General features: G+C 44.5%; 1 pseudogene; it reads right to left on the bottom strand.

Moving 5' to 3' along the window:
• Window positions 1-3066: 3066 nt before the first annotated feature.
• On the bottom strand, window positions 3067-16894 carry LOC130018380 (RAD52 motif-containing protein 1-like; annotated as a pseudogene).
• Window positions 16895-17150: the final 256 nt, after the last annotated feature.

Below are 17150 nucleotides of genomic sequence, written 5' to 3'. Positions count from 1 at the left end.
TGGTGCTCAGGGGACCATATGGGATGCCGGGGATCAGAACTAGGTGGAACATGTGCAAGGCAAATGCCCTACCTAATGTACTATCACTCTGGCCCAAAGTATTTATATAGCTTTCATAGTATTACTTTTGTTGCAATTGGAGCTGGTTAGATCTCACAATCAAACCTTCTCCACCACCTTGGCCTCATTTCTATAGGGATTCATGTTAAACTTGTTTAAAGATACTAACTTCATAAGTATCAAAATCAACAAGTATCACAACAATATTAGGAGGTGATAACTTACCATTACCCCCACCTAAAGAAAAGGGAACTGAGTCACAGAGCTAAATAACTTGTCCAAGGTAACAAAGCTAACAAATGCAAACTCGGGCAGTCTGGCTCCAGAATTCATGTCTATAAGCACAAGATTGTGGCACCAGCAATAAAAGATAAGGAGGACACACTATTTTTTTAAAAGGCTGTAGCACAAAGAAAACAAAGGTTAAGGAATTAAATGAGTGGATGATGGGATGAAGGATAGGTTGATGGTGAGATAAAAATAGAGAAGGAAAAAGGGTACGGACAATTATAACCACAAGACTAGAGAAGCAGCAGCAACAGATAAGGAGAATGAGGATATCTTTTGATCAACAAAAGATAAAAAATGGAAATCATTTAACGTGGGCACGGGGGATGAGGCAGACACAGGGAGACATTGAAGAAAAGGCTTGCTATGTCAATAGGCAGAATGCAGAGAACAGAGGAAAGGTGATTCTTACAGGACGGTGAAGGTGTTGGTGTTGGGCCCTGGCACAGGCACTCTATGGAGCCTCTTCTCTGGACTGAGACCGGTACAGGAGAGGGTCTTATCTGTGCAGGTACAGAGCTCACATATGTTAAAGGTCATGGAGACATTCTGTTCCAGTTGCTTAGGGAAATCTATGTGTGCCTTTTCTGAAGCATGTCGTACAGCAGGCAGGGCAGAAGAGTGAGTCAGAGACGATTGACGTGTCGTCGATGTTGCTGGTTGTGGAGTTGCTTCATTTGGAGGCTGAGCTGAGACCTCCTGCTGCTCTGGAGAAGGCTGACCCTCATTACTGACCTCTGGAAACATGTTAATTGTCATATCTGCAAGTGTTTCCTTCACACTTGAAGCATTTAAGTGCTGAGCTTCATTCTTACTTGGTGATGACACATGTTCAGGATGGTCTGATGGTTTACCTACAACCTCCCCTTATGGCTCTCGAGGCCACGTTGACACCTCATGGACCAAAGAAGACATGGGCTCAAGTTGCTTCGAACTCTGAGCCTGTACCTCCTGCTGTAACAAAGGTTTTACCTCATTATTGAATTCTGTATATAAAGAAAATGTCACACCCATAGGTTTAGCAGTGACCTGGGGTAAATTGAAGCTTAGAGCTTCATTCTGACTTGGAGGTGGAACATTTTCTTCAGAATGCAGAAATCGTTGAGCTTCAAACTCCATAGGGGATTCAGGAGGTTGAGCTAGGGGATTCTGCTGGACTGAAGATTCAGTCACCTCAGGGATGTCTGGAGCTTGAGCCACTGTTTCCTGCTGTATGGCAGAGCCACTGTCAGGGCTCTCTAGTACTGGAAACTGGACCTCCTCTTGGGCTAGAGATTGTTTCTTTTCCCTAAGGTGTTCTGCAGTGTGAGTGATATTTAGGGCTTCTGGCTGGGTTGATGTTTCCCCCTCACTGGGGACCCTTGGAGTTCCGGTAATCTGCAGATAGGCAGGTTTGATGGTGACAGTAGCTGTATTTGAAAGATGGGCTTCCTTTTGTATTGGTGACAGTTTGTTTTCCTGATCACGTGCTCCAAGTTCCAGACCTGACTCTAAAGGCTGAGCTTCCACCTCCTGAGGCACTGAAGATCCTCTCTCCTCAGCAGCCAGTGTAGGCTGAACTAGGGTTTCTGGCAGGACTGAAGCAGTATCACCCTTTTCAGGGGTACTTGACAGCAAATCTGAGTCTGGAACTAAAACAGGTTTTGATTCCTCTGGAGATCCTAGAAGTGCAGCTGGGCTCTGTTGTGTGCTTGCTGAATGTTCAGCTTCCAGGGCCTTAAAGGGAAGCTGTTCTAGCTCTTCAAAGGTTTCTGGATGCTGAGGCTGGGGTGAAAAGGATCCAGTCTTGTGACTGATCTGTGGATGTTTCTCTGAATCTCCCACCAAAGGTTGACTCCCCTCAGGATAAAAGATATCCATATTGGAATTGAAGTAATCCTCCTGCATCAGTTGTGGTAGACTTCGAGGTCTCGTAGATTTCCTGGGAGTTGCAACAATTTCAGCAGCATGGTGACCACCAACTGGATCCTTCCTCCAGTTTTCAGGGGAAATAATGAAGGCGAGGAGTTTTGAAATCCGGGGCTGAAGGGTAGGGGGGGATTCAGTGACAGGATCAGGGGAAGGTGAAAGCCAGGGATTGGGGGTCCCTGGGGGGCTGGGGGTCAGGGGGACTGGCGGAGTTTTGAAATCCGGGGCTGAAGGGTAGGGGTGATTCAGCGGCAGGATCAGGGGAAGGTGAAAGCCAGGGATTGGGAGTCCCTGGGGGGCTGGGGGTCAGGGGAACTGGGGGTAGGACTCTCCCCCGGAGAGGAGCGCCCTGCACTAGCAGCCAAATTGGTTGGTAGGTAAGGAGGCAAAGGAATGGAAAGATTTGCAAGAACATATCCATGGCAAGAAGAGGAAGAGTGTCCTCTTCCTGAGCCTGAGGATTAAGGAAGCTGGGCGCTGTGCGCGCATGCCCTTATGAACCATGCCCTTGGCAACCACAGGCCCTTGACAACCACGGGCCCCACCCCCTCAGCACCTTTATGAGCCATTAAGCGGCCTTTATTGGATCTGGGCAAAGCCGGCTCCTCAAAACCAGCAGGACCCAGGCTTTCCTTCTTCCCCCAAGGCACCAAACACATCCAGTCAGGTCCTCTACCCCACCCCCCTTGCCTCCCCTCCCACTCTTGCCACCCAACAGTACTGGGACTGCCCATTCATTTGGGCGGAGCCCCGAGGGTGGGGGAGGAACAGCTTGTCCCCAGACAGGGAACACTGGTGAATTCAACAGCACTAATCCAGCTGTGGAAGTCTTTGTGCTTCCTCCTCACTACTGAAATCCCAGAGACATTCTTCCTCCCCTTGGCCATCCTGCTTCCAAGAAAGGTAACTGACGTGCAAAAGGAGCACTACTTCGGGTGGGTGGGGGTTCACAAATGTTGTCATTTCCTTCAAGCTCTTAGTCTCTCTGATTATTTATCACTCTCCTAGAGAGGGGATAGCACGGAATCAGGGACACAACATTTTCTGAAGCAGGGCTCTGGGGCCAGAAACAGTTGATTCTGGGAGACCGTTCTTAAACTGAATGAACAGCCATATGCACTCCTTTACACCGGCCTGGGGAAATCCCCCTTTCTTGAATGGAACTCAACATAAATTCTTGGAGAAAAAGGAGCAAGCTCCTTTCTAGAGGGCTGCCCTCCTAGCACTCAGAGGGAACACTTAAGATGTTCACGTCAGAAAGTGACAAGGCTCTCTTGCAATACTGTAACTAGCACCCATTTTACTTTCTTCACAGTCCTTCTTCTCATCCATATCAGTTCATATTATCTCACACTTCCAGAATATAAATTCCATGAGAAGGGGCTTCTTCCCGCTCTCTAGTTGAGTAGAGAGCCCCGAATGGAGTTGGTTCCAAGAGTAGCCTCATTTAGGGATAGTTTTCTGAATTCTTTGGCATTAGTACGAAATGTCTTCTCACCTTTCTTAGTAAGGTGGACATTGTTGTCTCTTTGGGGGCCACACCTGGAGGTGTTTGACGCTGTACATGACAGTGCTCAGGAGGCCATGCAGTGGCAGGTATCAAACCCAGGTCTCCCTCATCACAGTCCGTGATCCAGCCTGATGAACTATGTCTCAGGCTCCTAAGCGAAGTCTTCTAAGACCCAATTGTAGGTGTTGGAAATTTTCTTGGTCGGTTTGATTTAAACTATTTAAAAAATTTCTTTGCAGAGTGAAAACAGAGATAGATAAATGGGACTATCTTAAACTAAGAAGCTTCTGCACCTCCAAAGAAACAGTGACCAAAATACAAAGACAATCTACAGAATGGGAAAGGATATTCACCGAATACACATCTGACAAGGGGTTGATATCCAGGATATACAAAATACTGGTTAAACTCCACAAGAAGAAAACATCCAACCCCATCCAAAAATGGGGCAATGAAATGAACAGAAACTTTCTCAAAGAAGAAATCCGAATGGCAAAAAAGCACATGAGAAAATGCTCTACATCATTAATCATCAGGGAGATGCAGATCAAAACCACAATGAGATACTATCTCAGAGACTGGCCCACATTCAAAAGAACAAAAGCAACCGATGCTGGCGCGGATGTGGCGAGAAAGGGACACTCCTTCACTGTTGGTGGGAATGTCGACTGCTTCAGCCCTTCTGGAAAACAGTATGGACAATTCTCAAAAAATTAGAAATTGAGCTCCCATTTGACCCAGCAATACCACTCCTTGGAATATATCCCAGAGAGGCAAAAATGTATAGTCGAAGTGACATCTGCACTTGTTTGTTCATTGCAGCACTCTTTACAATAGCCAGAAACTGGAAGAAACCTGAATGCCCAAGAACAGATGACTGGTTAAAGAAACTTTGGTACATCTACACAATGGAGTACTATGTAGCTGTTAGAAAAGATGAAGTCATGAAATTTACATACAAGTGGTACAACATGGAAAGTATCATGCTAAGCGAAATGAGTCAGAAAGAGAGGGATAGACATAGAAAGATTGCATTCATCTGGGGGATATAAAGTAACAAAATATGAGATTAATACCCAAGAATAGCTGAGATCAGCACCAGGAGGATTACTCCATAGCTTAGTGGCCAGTCGGGCATTCTAGAGGAAAGGGCAGCTCAGATAGAGAAGGGAACACCAAATAAAGGGTGTTTGGAGGATCCTCCCAGGAGGGGAGATGCATGGCGAAAGTGGACTATGGACTGAACATCTTTGCCACTCAATGCCTCTTTTGCAGACCACAACACCCAAAAGGAGAGAGAGAACACAGGGGATTGCCCTGCCACAGAGGCAGGGGGGGATGGGGGATGGGGGATGGGGGTGGGGGGATATTATCCATGGTGGTGGAAAATGGGCACTGGTGGAGGGATGGGTATCTGATCATTGTATAATCAAACCCAAGCACAAAAAATTGTAAATCTACAACTGTACCTCATGGTGTTTCACTAATTAAAAAAATTTTTTAAAAGGTATATTTTATAGTTAAAAAATAAGGACAAAACATCCCACTCCCCATATATTATCCTTATTTTTAAAACTATAACACCCACACACAAAAACAAAATTTCTTTGCAGGACTAGAGCAATAGTTCAAAAGATTGAGCACATGCTTTGCACAAGAAAGGTTTGAATTTGATCCCTACCATCACCTGGTCCCTCGAGCACTTCGACAAGTGATTATAACAAAGAGCCAGGCTGGGTAATTCCTGAGCACTACCAAGTGTGAATCCCGCTACCTTACCCACAAATAAAATTTATTTTACAAAGGAAAAAAACAGATTTTCAACAAGAGGAACAGAATCACCTTTTCTCTCTTTATCTTCCCCTAACTCCCTAACTTTGGAAACAAATTTTCTGACTTTGAGCCATGTTAATTACATATATCCAACTCCAAATTTGTTCCCAATGATATTAAACACATTTTGCCGCCCCCCACCATCCCTAGAATACACACATAGTGTATTCATACGTTCTCCTGGAAATGAACAAGTTAATTCCTAATTTGGAATACTGTGCAATTGTTGAACAGAAAGGTTCTTTCATAAAATATTTCATACAAGATATATATGAGATGCTGAGCTCTAGGTATGACATCATACTTGAAAAAAATGTAACTTTTCAAATGCTGTAACATAATCGTACTTAAGGCCTCAAATCCCTAGATCCTGTTTAAGAGGAGTTCAAAAAGGTATTTCTCTGACAGAACTCAGAGGGCACTCAGAACTCTCCAAATTTCAAAGAAGGCTTTAGAACGAATGGCTAGGACTTCAGGGAAACTTCAGAAATTCTCTGAACTAAAGTTTGAGAGTTTCATATTTTTCTGGGGATGGTAGAATTGCCTACACATCCTAAACACTTCTAAAATCTGCTCATTATTTTGAATTGCTGCCATCCTGTATATGTCATCCTTGAGTTTTTCTTTCACGTACTTGAACTAAATCATGTAGTTCTTCAGTTCTGGCATCAGTGAGCTCCTCAAAAGGCCGATATTCCACAGCTACTTTACCACTTTCTGAAATAAAGTTAACAAGGATCAATTCAAAGTTATTGGCTAAAATGTTCTTTCTATGAAGGTAGTACACAGTGATAGTGGGTGTGTACTTCCTTTATACATCCAATAATTTTATTTCTAAAGCATAAAATAAGAGCATTTTCCTTGTCAATGCAGACATTAAGTTTGGTTCCTTTTGCTTCTCTGTTTTGAGGCCATTCTCAAAGGTGCCCAGGGATTATACCCACTTAGTACTTGGAGTCATTCCTGGCAATGCAGTGCTGAGCTGGAACTGAAACCTGCTTCCTGCATGCCAAGAATGTGCTCAGCCTGTTGAGCTATCTCTCCAACCCACTGCTTCTTTCATGTCTTTTTATTTGGGGTTTGCAGATTCTATCCTCTGGTACTCAGGGACTGTTCCTGGCTCTGTGCTCCCTGATGGTACTAGAGGGGCCCATATGCCGTGCCAGGGATATGCAAGGCTCTGGTACCATCTTCCTAACCCCCCATTGGTTCTTAAAAGTTATTATAGTTGATAGAAACTTTACCACATGACCACAGAAGTCTCTTTTGCTAGAAGAATTGCCTAGACTGCAAGGCTGAAGTCAACCTAGGAGCTACTCGTGTAATAAATAAGGTCTCTGACAACTGAAAATTCCTGTCTCTAAGACTGCAGGGCTATAAAGCAAGGAAAGCAATTCTGTTTGTGGATTCTCTGCGGATTATTCCGTTTCCTTTGGGCACAGCCAGAAATATCCATAGCACTAGAAAATTCCATAAGAGGAGAACATTTAAAAATCTTAAATAGTATGACCACTATTTGTTTTTGTTGGGGGCCACACCCAGCAGTGTTAAGTCTTCTCCTGACAGAAGAACTTGGGGGTTGCTCCTGGACACTCATGTTGTGCCAGGAATCCAACCCTGGCCTTCCACATGCATTGCATGTGTACTAGGCCTCTCAGCTTTCTTCCTGGCCGCAGCAGAATCATTGTGAAGGTTCACAACACATACTTGGTTGCTACATAGAATTACAACCACTCAATATGTCAGTGCTGAAAACCAACCCTGAACTCATTCCAGTTAAGTTTCCTCTTCAGTAGAAAACAGTAGCAATAATTAGAATATTTCGTCCTTCAATGAATTCTAGGTAAGTCTTTACAAACATTTATTTTTATTACTCAGTATGTTTCTTCTTTTTTTTTAATGAATCACTGTGAGGTACAGTTACAGACTTACAAACTTTTGTGCTTACATTTCAGTCATACAATTATTCAGTTCCCATCCCTCCACCAGTGCCCATTCTCCACCACCAATGTTCCCAGTATCCCTCCCACGACTCCCCCATCCCTCCCAACCCCTCATGGCAGGCCTATTCCCTTTAAATCTCCCTATTCCCTTTCAATCTCTCCCTTCCTTTGGATGTTGTGGTTTGCAATATAGGTATTAAGTGGCCATCATGTTCAGTCTGTAGTCTACCTGCAGCACAAATCTCTCATCCCGAATGGGCCCTCCAAGCATCCTTTACTTGGTGGTCCCTTCTCTATCTGAGCTGCCTTTTCCCCCAGCATGTGAGGCCTGCTTTCGAGCCGTGGAGTAATCCTCCTGGTCCATATCTCTACTATCCTTGGGTGTTAGTCTCCCATTCTGTTACTTTATATTCCACAAATGAGTGCAGTTCTAGGTAAGTGTTAAATATTTACTTTTACAATATAAGGTAAGCTAAATTAAAAGTATATTTTTTTCAGAAAATTGCAGCTTAATGAGGCAGGGAGGGCGTTTGCCTTGCACATGGCTGACCTGGGTTCGATTCCCAGCATCCCATATGGTCCCTTGAGCACCGCCAGGGATAATTCCTGAGTGCAGAGCCAGGACTAACCCCTGAGCATCGCTGTGTGTGGCCCAAAAAAGCAAAGAAAAAAGAAAAGAAAAGAAAAGAAAATTGCGGCTTAGAAATACCTTCACATATATGTTTAGAGACTACAGCTGCACTTTAAAAAGTAGAGGGGCCAGAGTGCTATTACTATGGGTAGAACATTTGCCCTGCATGCAGACAACACAGGTTCAGTCCCTGGCACCCCATGTGGTTTCCCGAGTCCTGCTAGAAGTGGTACCTGAGCACATAGCCAGGAGTAAGCCCTAAGCGTCAGCAGGTGTGGCCCAAAAACCAAGAAAAGAAAAGAAAAAAAATGGACAGAACTAGTACTTAAACAGAGGATTCTGAAGTTTAGAACCACTATACTCTTCTGCTTTATTGACAAACAATTGAGAAAGAAGAATTGGATCAAATACTCTCTCTACAATCTAAACTATTCTACGTTTATACATTGGGGGTAATATTTGCTGTAATTATTTTTCACAGATTTCACAAAGAACAAATTTGTGACTACTTTGTAAAGCATCTAGAAAATAGAGGAATAGGAAGTACTTATATTTCTATTATTTTCAATATAATTGACTTCTCAAAATCAATTTATTTGCTCTTCAAGTAAGAAAACTGCAGGACTTCAAGACAACCAACAAAAGTCTTACCTAAACCACAATGAGCAGTTTCTGAAATGCATCTGACACAGTCTTTTGAATAGCAAACTTCTGAGTCGTCTTCCTTTTCGTAAGGAATGATAATGGCCCTAAATCCAACCAAAACAAATGGATTTACTATGCCAATCTCTATAATTGATTTTTATAACGTCTGAAAAGGGAACTGGGGCTGGAGCTCTAGTACAGCGGGTAGGGCGTTTGCCTTGCATGCAGCTGACCTGGGTTCGAACCCCCGCATCTCATATGGTCCTCCCAGCACTGCCAGAAGTAATTTCTGAGTGTAGAACAAGGCGTAACCCCTGAACATCGCTGGGAGTAACCGAGAAGATAAAAGAGATTATAAAAATAAAAACAAAAATAAAAAATAAAAAAGAGAACTACATCACGATCTTAATGAGTAAGGGAAGGTACCACACAAGGCTATGTCTCGAAGGCTCTGTGGTAGGTATATTCTATCAGGGCTATTACCATACATTTTTGCTGTCTGATCTATTCTGGACATTCGTAAACAGGTAAACTAGAAGGGAATTAGTCAAGATCATGGCACAAATCTCATACTGATTATGTATTTCAAAAGGGCAAATTGAAGCTAGACACCTATAGACTCCTCTACTATACACTAGGAACTTGACATACCTCACATCACTAATATTCCAAGTGTATCACTAAACATTTGATGGGATTTAAAGTAGAAGGCTACCAATCATACAGGGACATATATTTTTACAGATGTGTGTATATATACACACACAAACACACACATACACAAACAAACAAGGCTCAACCTTTAACAACATGTCAGTTACCTCTTATTGAAGGGCTTAATGGTCCCTGGGGGAAATAGAACAATCTTCACATAGTTTCCTCTAAGAAAACTTTTTTGGAGTATTTTCAGTAGTTGATTCAGAACACAATACAAAATAAATTCTTTCGGTTCTGCTTTGGGGCAGGGGTTCAGGTTCGAGATGGAAACATACAAAATATGGTGGTAGGAAGGTGTACTGGTGGTGAGATTGGCGTTTGAATATTAAATGTAATCAAATATTTTGATTTTTATAATAATAAGTTACTTTATAATAATCACTGTATCACTGTCATCCCGTTGTTTATCAATTCACTCGAGTGGGGGCCAGTAACATCTCTATTCCTCCCAGTGCTGAGATTTTAGCAGCTTCTTCCAATGACTGGAGCACTTTCAGGATCAGGGGAATGAGACTTGTTGGTATTACTGTTTTTGGTATATCGAATACGTCACAGGGAGTCCCCAGCCTCTGCCCATGTGGGTAGGATACTCTCAGTAGCTTGCTGGGCTCTCCAAGAGGCAAATATTTATATATTTCTCTCTATGACTTGTTGCCTACTGTCTGAACCCCATCAAATATGGTGTGGCAATTATGGAAAATGGGTAGGAAGTGTCTTCTAATGTGAAAGCGCCCTGGCCTGGAGCATGGCGGCAGTTGGGTAGTGGGACAGGAAGGACTCTCACCTGCCCGTCTCTGGGGTGCCCCGAGGAAAACAGCCTGGCATGGAGTCAATTACTTTGCAAAAATTCTAGTGTTCTGGGCTTGAGCAAAAGCACAGCGGATAGGGCATTTGCCTTGCACGCGGCTGACCCAGGTTCGATTCCCAGCATCCCTTATGGTCCCCTGAGCACCGCCAGGAGTAATTCCTGAGTGCAGAACCAGCAGTAACCGCTGTGCTTCACTGGGTGTGACCCAAAGAGCAAAAAAAAAAATATTATAGTGTTCAAAGCAGACCCGAGTCACCTGGATACCGCAGCTAGGAATAACGGAATTGGATAACTGATAATTCTAGAGCTAATACATCCCGATGGGCACTGACCCCGTTCCCAGGGGATGAGTGCATTTCTCAGATCAAAACCAATCTGGTCAGCCTCCCCTTGGTTCCGGCCATGGGGCAGGCGCACGCGGCTTTGGTGATGGTGACTAGATAACCTCGGGCAGATGGCACGCCCCCACCCCCCACGGGGGGGGGGTGACAACCCATTCGAACGTCTGCCCTATCACCTATCAAGTTCAGGAGCTTGAGGAAGATTTTGTAGTGGAAAGGATGAGCTGGTCTCTCCCTAAGATTCACTTACCAGAGTCTGTTCCAGTTCTTTCACTAACAGCGCTGCCTTTGATTTAATACCCTAAGCCTAAATGCCACAGATTCTGGGGGGAAAAACATTTTTATTTGGGTATTTCATTGTCAAAATGAAGATTTTGCTGGGACAACAGACAATTACACATGATCTGTATTTGAAAAATTACTTTGGAACAAAGAAGACTGTTACCCCCAAATAGGAGAAACACTATTCCCATCCCTATACCCCTAAGGTTCTTGGTAAGCAGACAGCTCTAAAATTGTGAAGTGTCCCCAGGTCCTTCCCCCCACCAAAAAAGAAAAGGTTCTGTTGGTTCCTACCTAAGATTTAAACAAGTATTATTAAAAGCATCGGCCCATGGCTTTAGCAGCTTACTTAGCAAGGAGAGGGCAGTTTGTGATGTATCTGAAAATATGATGAGAGAGAGAGAGAGAGAGAGAGAGAGAGAGAGAGAGAATGAATTCTTACCCACAATCTCATTCCAGTCCCCACAGAGACTTTCCAGTTTATCCAAAGTCTTCTCGGCTATGCCAACTCCAGGGCTCTTGTCAAAGCACGACAATACCACCTCTAAAGCAAGAAGATCTTCATGCTTTGCTTCTGAAGTGGTGCCACAATATCTTCATTTTCCCTTTCTTCAAGTTCAGAAAGATCCTGAAGGTGCTAAGATTTTAGATTGAAGGTCCTTCTGAACATCTCAATGTAGATTTTAAAATGTTTAATTAGATGCCACTCAATGCCTCTTTCGCAAACCACAGCACCCAAAAGGAGAGAGCGAACTGTGGCAGGGTGGGATGGGGAGGGTAGCGGGGTGGGAGGGATAGGTATTCGATCATTGTATAACTGAAACCCAAGCACAAAAATTTGTAAATCTACAACTGTACTTCATGGTGGTTCACTAAAAAAATCTAAAAAACAAAAACATATTTCTGGGAAAAAAAAAGTTTAATTAGAAATAAAAATGAAACTCCAGCAATCCTTGCCAACCGTTGAAGTAACCTGTGACTTCAACATTAAACAAAACTTCCCATGAACTACACCAGCCATGAACATATAGAGCACACAAGCGTTGTAGAATATGGACGCCACCGTCAACTCACCGAGACCTTATTGATTCTGGGGTGTGACCGGTGATGCAACACTTTCACTTAGACGACTCTCACCTATTAGGTCTGTAGGTTCTCTGGGCCCGCTGGGGTAACACCCCACAGAGCTGGGAGTTGTGCAATACTCAGGACAAAACCTAGGGCCTTGAACACGGTGGGCACAAGCTCCGCACTTGAACTCTCTCTCTGCTTCCTACCTTGACAATCCTTTTAGACCATCCATTGAAACCAAAATATTAGTTTGCCAGTTCCTGGCATTGGGAGCTGTTTAGGGCAAGTGTACAATGTCGAACTGCATTCTGTCTGCTGAGACGAACCTAAAGACATAAGAGAGACACTCGAGACTAGGAACGACTTCCCACAGAGATCTAATTCAGCCCACCCAAGACTTCTCAGTACAAGTTTCATAAAGTGGCCGTGAAGAGCAAATCAAACAAACTTTGCTGGTTGCTGTAGTTTCAGAGCCATACTCAGCAGTAATCAGTTACTCCTAGCTCTATGCTCCGAGATCACTCCAGGTGGTGGTTGGGGGAATTATATTTGCGGCTAGGGATAGAACCAGGTTGGCAGCAAGCAAGGTCAGCCCATTAACTCCTGGCCTGTTTCTTTGGTCCTTAAACACTTTAGGCATTAAGTTCATAGGAAGCACTAAAACTTATGATTCTCAAGCCATGGTACTTTTCTGCATTATTTCCAAAATCTCTGATTAATCTGAGTGTGTCACCTTCTGGTGGTAAGTGAAACTACAAGCTGTAAGATCTGCAAGACTGTAGATAAGCAAAAGAAGTAAATGGCTTCAGTGATTCTATCTGGAAGTTCTTGCCTGTAACTATAACCTGAAAGATAGTTAAGATAGACCTACCACCAAAGCAAGACCTCATCTACAGCACTCCTCTCTCCAAATTATTAGCCTTGCTAGAAGAGACTATAGTTTCGTTTATTTTTTTGTTATACCATTTTATGAGCAACAATCACCTGCATTTCTCGAGAAGTGGTCTCGTTCCTGACATTCCATTCACTCTCAATGGGACGAACATCTCCGAATGCAACAGTTATGTGTACCTAGGTCGAGAAGTCAACATGACGAATGACCTGGCACCTGAGTTGCGCAGGAGAAAGAGAGCGACTTGGAACGCTTTCAAGAACGTTGAAAAAATAGCTAAGAGGACAACGAACCTCCGGCTCCAGGCACATCTCTTCAATTTCACTGTTCTTCCTGCATTAATATATGCCTCAGAGACCTGGGCCCTACACAAACATGACGAGAATGCTATTCGAGTCTCCCAAAGAGGAATCGAAAGAGCTATGCTTGAGAGAAAAGAATCTGAAGTTCCGACCTTCTTCGACGGTCAAGAATCAGGGACACTCTCTCATTTGCCAAGGCATCAAAAATCAGATGGGCTGGACACGTAATGAGATTTGGAGATGACTGCTGGACTAGAGACATTACCGACTGGATTCCACGGGACATCAAAAGATCACGTGGCCATCCACTTATGAGATGATCAGACTTCTTTGTCAAGACCCTGAACGATCGATTTGAGGCTCTTCGTGTTCCTAGAATGAGCAGATGCCATTGGGCTACATTAGCACGCGATAGGGATGAATGAAGACGTTTCTCGCACCCGCTCGAGCGAATCAATGAATAATGGGATGTCAAGTGACCAAGTGATCAAGATAATCTACATAAGAGCTTCTTTATAAAATACAAAATACCCGTATTCTTAGTTTACTAATACATTATTGTGGATTTCTTATATCATTAGTTCTTAAATGACAATTTAAAATTTCAGCTAATATGTACTATAAGAACTTATTAATAAAAATTCAAATGCAAGGGTGGAGAGTTAGTCCAATGGGCAAGGAATTTTTGCATTGCATGTGTCCAATCTGGGTATGACCCCCCAGTACCCCATGTGGTGCCACCAAGCCTACCAGGAGTGATCCCTGAGTGCAGAGTCAGAAGAAAGAAAGAAGAAAGCCTTGAGCATTGCAAAACATAAAAGAAAAAGTATTCAAACACAAATAAAAGCAGAGCAATACTGATTATTGATTTGTTTCATGTGCCTATCACTATAGCCAGTTTATAAGCACCTTGAGTGCTCAAAGAATTCATATTGTATACTTTCCTCATTCTCTGAAGCAAGAAAAGTTTGTTACTCACAAAGGCTTGATAGTTTGTTGGTTGAGAGAATAAATCAAGGAATGAGAAAAAGAGAACAAAGTTAGTTTCCCCAACCTAAAGCTGCCTGAGGAGAGGGAGCAATGAAGACTGATCTTCGAATGCTTACACCACAGACTGGCCTGTACCTGTAGTGACTGCAGCTTTGTCAACTTAGGAAGCTTCAGAAGGGTTCTAGGGCTGGAGCAATAGCACAGTGGTAGGGTGTTTGCCTTGCACACAGCCAACATGGCCGACCTGAGTTCGATTCCTCCGCCCCTCTCAGAGAGCCCGGCAAGCTACCGAGAGGATCTCGCCCTCATGGCAGAGCCTGGCAAGCTCCCCGTGATGTAATCGATATGCCAAACACAGTAACAACAAAGTCTCCAATGGAGACGTTACTGGGCCCGCTCGAGCAAATCGACGAACAATGGGAGGGCCTTTACCTTTACCTTTACCAGAAGAGGAGTTTCCTTAATTTTGTAACTTTTTTTTTTTTTTGCTGGTAACTATGAAGAAATTCTCTGATGACTTGGGTCTTTCCTTCATTTTACATTACAATCCCCTTTACTGTTCTGTACTTATAGGAGGCCAAAAATAGGCAAGAACTATGGGTGCTCTCCAAGGTATAAAAGAATCTCTCATGGAAATGGATAACTTTCACAGAGAAGGTAGTAATCCCAGCCTGTGCATGAGATGATCTAACTAGAGTACCACCTTCACAACTATATACTTATTTATAGAATGTTCCCTTTATCACTATACTGGTAATGAATCTCATGCTATAAAAATCTCAACACCATATTTATGAAACTCGCCTTCCTCCTGGGGTGCCCTCACTCATGCAAGGTCTACGCTCTGCCACTGAGTCACATCCCTGTTCCTACGAAATGGTCTTAATAGCCAATGAGAGAAAGGGGTGGGGGGAGTACCACTCATTAATTACAATGGATATAGCACTGTAGCACTGTCCTCCATTGTCCATAGATTTGCTTGAGTGAGCACCAGTAACGTTTCATAACAAATTGTGAGACTTGTTACTGTTTTTGGCATATCGAATATGTCACAAGTAGTTTGCCAGGCTTTTCAGTGGGAGCAAGATACTTTCGGTAGCTTTCGGTAGCTTGTAAGGCAAACACTCTACCCGCTGTGCTATTGTTCCAGCCCAAAATGGATATAAGTGTATTTATTTATTTGGGGGTTTGGGGCCACACCTGGCAATGCCCAGGCTTCATCCTGGCTCTGCACTCAAGAACCACTCCTGCTGGGTCTTAGGAGACCTTACGGGATGCCAGGGATCCAACCAGTGTTAGCAAGTGCAAGCCAAGAGCCTTCCCCCTCTTTGCTATCACTCTGGCCAAAAACGCTTTCAATTCCAGCCGTAATATGACCATGAGATGGCCAGAGTCTAGCTGCAGCTTACTGTCTGCAAAGCAAATAAGGTCCAAGAGACCTTGATCTCACTCCTAGGGGTTGGAGTAGGGGCTGAAGCAGGTATTAGGTCTGCAGAGGAGCAGAAGAGTCTGTGGTCACACGGAGGGGTGTTCTCATGTCTGATGAAGGCGCAGGCAAGGACTAAAGGATGGGGAGTGAGAATGACCAGCAAGAGAAGCCAGTTCAGGGAGCCAATCAGAGGAGGCTTAGAATTATCATGTGAAAGGCTTGGAAACAATAATTCTCATTCATATATCCAGAGAATGAGCCCCGTTCGGTTGGCTGGGCTGGAGCGATAGCACAGCGGGTAGGGCGTTCGCCTTACAAGCGGCCAACATGGTCGACCCGAGTTCGATTCCTCCGCCCCTCTCAAAGAGCCCGGCAAGCTACCGAGAGTATTCGATATGCCAGACACAGTAACAACAAAGTCTCCAATGGAGACGTTACTGGGCCCGCTCGAGCAAATCGACGATCAACGGGAGGGCCTTTTTATCATATATCCAGAGGTATGGGAGGGGATGGGGGTCTGCACGGGAAAAAAAGCGGAGCGGGGTCCCCTAGGTTCTACCCCCATCCCCTCCACACCAACCCTGCTCCACCAAAACTGAACCGAACCACAGAAGAATGGAAATGGGCCAGACAAAAGAATGGGACTAAACTGAGGCCTAAGTGAGATGGAATTCAGGAACTGGAGACCATGGAGCCCCGGGAGCATCCAAAGGGAAGAAAGTTTTCAGTGGGAACTGGGAACTCAGGGTGGGCATCGGGAACATTTGGCGGAAGACAGAGCGATGATGCTGGCCACGAGTCCCTCCGGGCAGCAGAACTGTCAAGCACACATTGGACCCCCTCAAAGCCCAGTGGAGGCTGGGAACTGGGCTCTGACCCTTCCAGCTAGTCTCTTACTGCATCCAGCCTCAAAGTTTCTGCAGAAGACAGCCTGTGGGGATGGGCCGTGTGCTGCCTGGATACTGGTAGACACTGCAAGGCAGCGGGAAGCTGGTGGCTGGGGGGTGGGTATCTGGCAGTGTAAGGTGCCCCAGCCAAGCACTGCTTCCCACGGCCCCGATCCCAGCCAAGCGCAAACCCACCTTCAGCGGGGAGGACTGGAAGAGCGGCTGCAGGTCGCAGGCCCATTGGGCTGAGTGGACGGCGCGCGGGAATACAACCTGACCATGGCCTAGAACCGCGGATGGGGCGGCAGCAGCGTTGGGAAAGACGTGCACGGCATTCAGAAGGCGAAGCGGGGAAGGCTGAGGACAGAGAATGTTGCAGGGACGCCGAGGTCACCCACCGCACAGACCTAGAATTTCCTCCATCTAGAATATTTCTCTATACCCTCAAACCCAATACAGTAATACACACTTCTCTAATATTGCATACTGTTTTTCTTCTATGGTCTAAACGGAAAGTTTTTATCTATAGAACTGAGGTTGCATGAAGGTTGATGTGGAGAGGGTGGAGAATTTGGAAAGGTCCTTGGGACATCAGTCAAGGGAATTAGTCTCT

The sequence above is a fragment of the Sorex fumeus genome, unplaced genomic scaffold (assembly GCF_029834395.1).
Source record: "Sorex fumeus unplaced genomic scaffold, SorFum_2.1 ptg000264l, whole genome shotgun sequence".
In the NCBI taxonomy this organism is placed as follows: domain Eukaryota; kingdom Metazoa; phylum Chordata; class Mammalia; order Eulipotyphla; family Soricidae; genus Sorex; species Sorex fumeus.
This window is presented reverse-complemented; position numbering and strand designations above follow the sequence as displayed.